Source organism: Erythrolamprus reginae, chromosome 10 (genome assembly GCF_031021105.1).
Source record: "Erythrolamprus reginae isolate rEryReg1 chromosome 10, rEryReg1.hap1, whole genome shotgun sequence".
Lineage (NCBI taxonomy): Eukaryota > Metazoa > Chordata > Lepidosauria > Squamata > Dipsadidae > Erythrolamprus > Erythrolamprus reginae.
In genome coordinates this window covers 7,914,791-7,921,050 of record NC_091959.1, presented here as the reverse complement: position 1 = coordinate 7,921,050, position 6,260 = coordinate 7,914,791, and the positions used below count along the sequence as shown (strand labels likewise).

The 6,260-nt window shown below is 42.5% G+C and overlaps 1 long non-coding RNA gene across 1 annotated transcript; it reads left to right on the top strand.

The window, feature by feature from the left end:
• Positions 1 to 3,949: 3,949 nt before the first annotated feature.
• On the top strand, positions 3,950 to 5,851 carry LOC139172877 (uncharacterized). Its single transcript, XR_011559947.1, has 2 exons — positions 3,950 to 4,056; positions 5,639 to 5,851. It is a non-coding gene; the product is annotated as an uncharacterized lncRNA (long non-coding RNA).
• Positions 5,852 to 6,260: the final 409 nt, after the last annotated feature.

Genomic DNA, 6,260 nt, shown 5'->3' with positions numbered 1-6,260 from the left:
GAATTGTTGGCACCGGACCACGTGTTGAACGGAGCAGAGGGAAGGGAAGGTCAAGCCCTGATCCAATTTCACCCAAAACTCATCACCTGGACGAGTTCTTTGATGCCAAACAGATTGAAGTTCTCCGAATTGGTTGCAAGTAGGATGCTTGGCTACATAGCTAGAGGTATAACAAGCAGGAAGAGGGAGATTGTGATCCCGCTGTATAGAGCGCTGTTGAGACCCCATTTGGAATCCTCTGATCAGTCCTGGAGACCTCACCTACAAAAAGATATTGACAAAATTGAACGGGTCCAAAGACGGGCTACAAGAATGGTGGAAGGTCTTAAGCATAAAACGTATCAGGAAAGACTTCATGAACTCAATCTGTATAGTCGGGAGGACAGAAGGAAAAGGGGGGACATGATCGAAACATTTAAATATGTCAAAGGGTTAAATAAGGCCCAGGAGGGAAGTGTTTTTAATAGGAAAGTGAACACAAGAACAAGGGGACACAATCTGAAGTTAGTTGGGGGAAAGATCAAAAGCAACGTGAGAAAATATTATTTTACTGAAAGAGTAGTAGATCCTTGGAACAAACGTCCAGCAGACGTGGTTGGTAAATCCACAGTAACTGAATTTAAACATGCCTGGGATAAACATAGATCCATCCTAAGATAAAATACAGGAAATAGTATAAGGGCAGACTAGATGGACCAGGAGGTCTTTTCTGCCGTCAGTCTTCTATGTCTATGAGCCGCCCCGAGTCTACGGAGAGGGGCGGCATACAAATCTAACAAATAATAATAATAATAATAATAATAATAATAATAATGTAATAATAATAATAATAATAATAATAATAATAATAATAATAATGTCTGGGGAGAGTGAAAAATGCATGCACAGAAGCAAAATCTTGCTTAGATGCATGCACACGCACTCCAGCAATGCAGAGATGCGCACGCAATGCACCAGGAGCGGTGGGAGCAGCATCCCCCCCTATTGGGCCCATAGTTTCTCAATTTTCTTGGTGGTTTCGGTGGATTTGGCATCGTGTTTAGAAACTGCCCACTTTAGGACAGGACCCAAGAGACTCTGGTAGAGAAATGAATGTCTCCTGCTTGGTTTTTGTTTGTTTGTTTGTTTGTTTCTGAGGAGGCATCCAGTTTTCTGAAGATTTATCTATCTATCTATCTATCTATCTATCTATCTATCTATCTATCTATCTATCTATCTATCTATCTATCTATCAGATTTGTATGCCGCCCCTCTCCGCAGACTCGGGGCGGCTCACAGCAATAATAGTACAATGTAAACAAATCTAATATTTAAGTTTAAGTTAATTTAAAACCCCAAATTAAAAAAAACAATCATACATACTAGCATACCATGCATAAATTTTATAAGCCTAGGGGGAGGGAAAGTCTCAATTCCCCCATGCCTGACGACAGAGGTGGGTTTTAAGGAGCTTACGAAAGGCTAGGAGGGTGGGGGCAACTCTGATATCCGGGGGGGAGTTGGTTCCAAAGGGTTGGGGCCGCCACAGAGAAGGCTCTTCCCCTGGGTCCCGCCAAACGACATTGTTTAGTTGACGGGACCCGGAGAAGGCCAACTCTGTGGGACCTAACTGGTCACTGGGATTCGTGTGGCAGAAGGCGGTCCTGGAGATATTCTGGTCCGGTGCCATGAAGGGCTTTATAGGTCATAACCAACACTTTGAATTGTGACCGGAAACTGATCGGCAACCAATGCAGACTGTGGAGTGTTGGTGTGACATGGGCGTATTTAGGAAAGCCCAAGAACCAGATCATTGAAGGCTTCTCAGCCCTTGTCAGATTCTGCACCCAGCCACTGCTGGTTGCTAAGCAGCTGCTGGCCAAACATCCAAAGTCAATATGTACTTTCCCTCTGCCGTCAGCCGAGTGAAAGATGACTTCCAAATAAAGTTGTCGTAGGTGCTTTGAAGGCTTTGTGTGTGAAACTTGCCAGCCGTGCCCATATTTTGGAGACTCCTCCCGCCTTGCCCAGTCAAATGCCATCTGCATTTTCCACCTTTTCCAACAAGGGGGACCAAATGTCCAGGGAATAGCCATCTCTCCTCAGATATCAACAGGGACACTTAAACCTCCCCCGTATGCTTCTTATGTGTAGAATTATAATTTTTCCACTGAGAGAAGTCCGGATTGGGAAAACTAAATGAAGACGGCAAATTTCCCAAATGCTGAGCCTTCTCAGAGGAACTGTAGTCTTTTTCCATATTTTAAAGAAACAATTTCTAGATGGATTTCTAGAATTCTTTTTCTTTTTCTGGGCTCTTCTTTGAATTTAAAAATATTTACCTCTTCCTTCCTTCCTTCCTTCTTTCTTTCTTCTTTCCTTCTGTCTTTCTCTTTCTCTCTCATTCCTCCCTCCCTTGTTCTTTCTTTCTTCTTTCTTCCTTCTTTCTTTCTTTCTTTCTTTCTCTCTCATTCCTCCCACCCCCCCTCCCTACCTTGTTCTTTCTTTCTTTCTTTCTTTTTTCCTTCTGTCTTTCTCTTTCTCTCTCATTCCTCCCTCCCTCCTTTGTTCTTTCTTTCTTTCTTTTTTCTTTCTTTCTTCTTTCCTTCTGTCTTTCTCTTTCTCTCTCATTCCTCCCTCCCCTCCTTCCTCCCCTCCCTCCCTTGTTCTTTCTTTCTTTCTTCTTTCCTTCTGTCTTTCTCTCTCATTCCTTCCTCCCCCTTCCTCCCCTCCCTTTTTCTTTCTTTCTTTCTTTCTTTCTTCCCTCCCTTCCTTCCTTTACTCCCTCCCTCCCTCCTTCTTTCTCTATCTCTCTCCTCCCAGCACAATAGAAAACACTTCAGGAAATTAGATATACAGGTTTGTACTGTATCTTTTTAAAGGATTTGTATATTTTTAGCAATTATATATCTCTCATTGGTGTATGGTGGGTGCACTGAATCCCTCTGCATTATTATTTATTTAGGTATTTTGTCCAGATCTTCTTTTTCCCCAGGTGCTGTCTGGGAGTTTCTCCCCACGCATATATACATACTTTATCTCACAATATCTCTTTATTTTCAATCCCAGTTTAAGGCCTTAATTTCTGTAAACACCCGTTTAACACAATCACACACTGTTTAGTCATTTTACAAAGCACTGTACGGTACTAAGAGCAATCTGTTGTGCTGACTTAGCCTTTCTTGTGGTCAGACAGGGGTCAAGCCAGATTTTTCATGTCTGAAAATAATTAACCTTTCCTTCTCCTTTAAATTTTCCCAAAAAGAGGGGGGGAAAACGTGGGCAGAGTTTGCCAAGTTTCAAGCCCGATGCAATTTAACAGGGCGAACTCTCTGGCAATCCGATGCTTAGTTGGTTAATTGTTAATGTGGCTAAAACCATTCGGGCATGGAAATTTGCTTCTGAGCAAATCAATAACGCCGGTTTTTTCACCCTCTGGTAGCACTGTGACCTTTCGAGGAACTGACCTGGTCCAGAAATAAAAAATTGGTTCACGCTGTCACAACTCCATGGCGCAACTTGCACTATTTGCGCAGGCTGAGTGTCAGATGATAACAATCCCAGCTCAGCTGAGCAAGATTAGAGAAGAAGGTGGCCAAGCCAGGAGAGGCAGATAAAATTAAAAAAAAAATTTGCAAGCTCGCAAAAGCAGAGCCCAGCCCAACCAGCCATACCACTTACAACCGGTTGCAAATTTTCCTCTTTGGTCAATTAACTCCCCTCCTCCCCTCCATCAATTAGATTTTTCTTTCATTCTTTCCCTCCAGAGCTGCTTCTCTCCTGAGGCTACACTTCGCTAGAAAATCAATGATTTCCAGAGATAAAATTCCAGGGTATGTTTGGGTCCTTTTATCCCTGATAATGTATAACAACAATGGCTTAAAGGTCACACAGGCGAGTGGAGAAAAAACCCTGCTGTGTTGCATTCTTTTCTTCCTGTTTGTTTCTCTCCTCTCCCTCTTAAAAACATCACAAAATGTGACACATCAAGCTATTTACACAAGAGTCCATTGGAAAAAGAATAACTGCCCCACCCGGATGATTAAAACTATAAAAGGGAAGAACAAGAAGGAACAGGTATGTGTTTTAACTATGGTTACCCTGATTGTTGTTTGCATTTGGAATACTGTGTTCAGTTCTAGAGCAGTGTTTCCCAACCTTGGCAACTTGGAGATATCTGGACTTCAACTCCCAGAATGCCCCAGCCAGCATTTGCTGGCTGGGGAATTCTGGGAGTTGAAGTCCAGATATCATCACGTTGCTAAGGTTGGGAAACACTGCTCTAAAACCATCCCAATTAATTGCCCAGCCCTGTTATAGAGGAATGTCCATCATTTGGAGTATCTGAATATGTTTGTCCTGAACTAAATATTACAACTATGTTTCGAAAGATCTCTGCAAGTTTGAGGCCCAGGTCTTGGTTCTAGAGAATAGAATAGAATAGAATAGAATAGAATAGAATGGAATTCTTTATTGGCCAAGTGTGATTGGACACACAAGGAATTTGTCTTGGTGCAGATGTTCTCAGTGTACATAAAAGAAAATATAGATTTGTCAAGAATCATGAGGTACAACACTTAATGATTGTCATAGGGGTCGAATAAGCAATGAAGAAACAATCAATATTAATAAAAATCTTAGGATACAAGCAACAAGTTACAGTCATACAGTCCTAAGTGGGAGGAGATGGGTCATAGGAATTATGAGAAAAAACTAGTAGAAATAGAAGTGCAGATTTAGTAAAAAGTTTGACAGTGGTGAGTGAATTATTTGTTTAGCAGAGTGATGGCGTTCAGGAAAAAACTCTTGTGTCTAGTTGTCTTGGTGTGCAGTGCTCTGTAGCAACGTTTTGAGGGTAGGAGTTGAAACAGTTTGTGTCCAAGAAGCGAGGGGTCAGTAAATACTTTCACTGCCCTCTTTTTGACTCATGCAGTATACAGGTCACTGTATACAGGAGACCTCACCTACCAAAAGATATTGATAAAATTGAATGGGTCCAATGACGGGCTACAAAAATGGTGGAAGGTAAAACATATCAGGAAACACTTCCTTCCTGAACCTTATTTAACCCTTTAACATATTGAAATGTTTCTATCATGTCCCCCCTTTTCCTTCTGTCCTCCAGACATACAGATTGAGCTCATGAAGTCTTTCCTGATACGTTTTATGCTTAAGACCTTCCACCATTCTTGTAGCCCGTCTTTGGACCTGTTCAATTTTGTCAATATCTTTTGGTAGGTGAGGTCTCCAGAACTGGACACAGTATTCCAAATGGGGTCTCACCAGCTCTCTATATAGCGGGATCACAATCTCCCTGCTTGTTATACCTCTAGCTATGCAGCCAAGCATTCTACTTGCTTTTCCTACCACTTTACAGATTTTGTTGACCCCTCTCCTGCAGATGTTCTTAATCCCAGAATCTTTCAGGATATCCTGTGTTGTTTTGCTCAGATTTCTCCCCTTAAAGTAGTTGAGTTTTAAAAACAAGGTGCAAGGGAAATGAATTGGCAATAATACCCTGGTGTTTCTGGCTTTGAAAACACACATCCCCCTAGGTCTGAACAAACTTTGCTGGGAGGCAAGACATCTTTTCTAATCTCCACCCTTTTTGTTCTTCTTTCATCCTTGTTTACTCAACATCAACTCAACGTGACAACAGGCTGGATGCTTTTTTTCAACAACCCACCGGCCCATCGACTGCGGCAAAATCAAGATGACCTTTCCCGAATTATCAGAAGAGAATTTCTTTCTTCCAAGCGCTCCATTCCAGGAATACTTTGCTTTGAGTCTCAGTCTTTTAAAAAGGGCCCAGAGGGGTTGCTTTATCTCCGTAGTCTGTATCTGGCTGCGATGCTAATGGGCCTTCGTTCTATCCCACCCGTCTAGACTCTATGATCTTTCTTCCTGCCTGGGGATATCTGGCTGCGATGCTAATGGACCTTCGTTCTATCCCACCCGTCTAGTCTCTATGATCTTTCTTTCTGCCTGGGGATATCTGGCTGCGATGCTAATGGACCTTCGTTCTATCCCACCCGTCTAGTCTCTATGATCTTTCTTTCTGCCTGGGGATATCTGGCTGCGATGCTAATGGACCTTCGTTCTATCCCACCCGTCTAGTCTCTATGATCTTTCTTTCTGCCTGGGGATATCTGGCTGCGATGCTAATGGACCTTCGTTCTATCCCACCCGTCTAGTCTCTATGATCTTTCTTTCTGCCTGGGGATATCTGGCTGCGATGCTAATGGACCTTCGTTCTATCCCACTCGTCTAGACTCTATGAT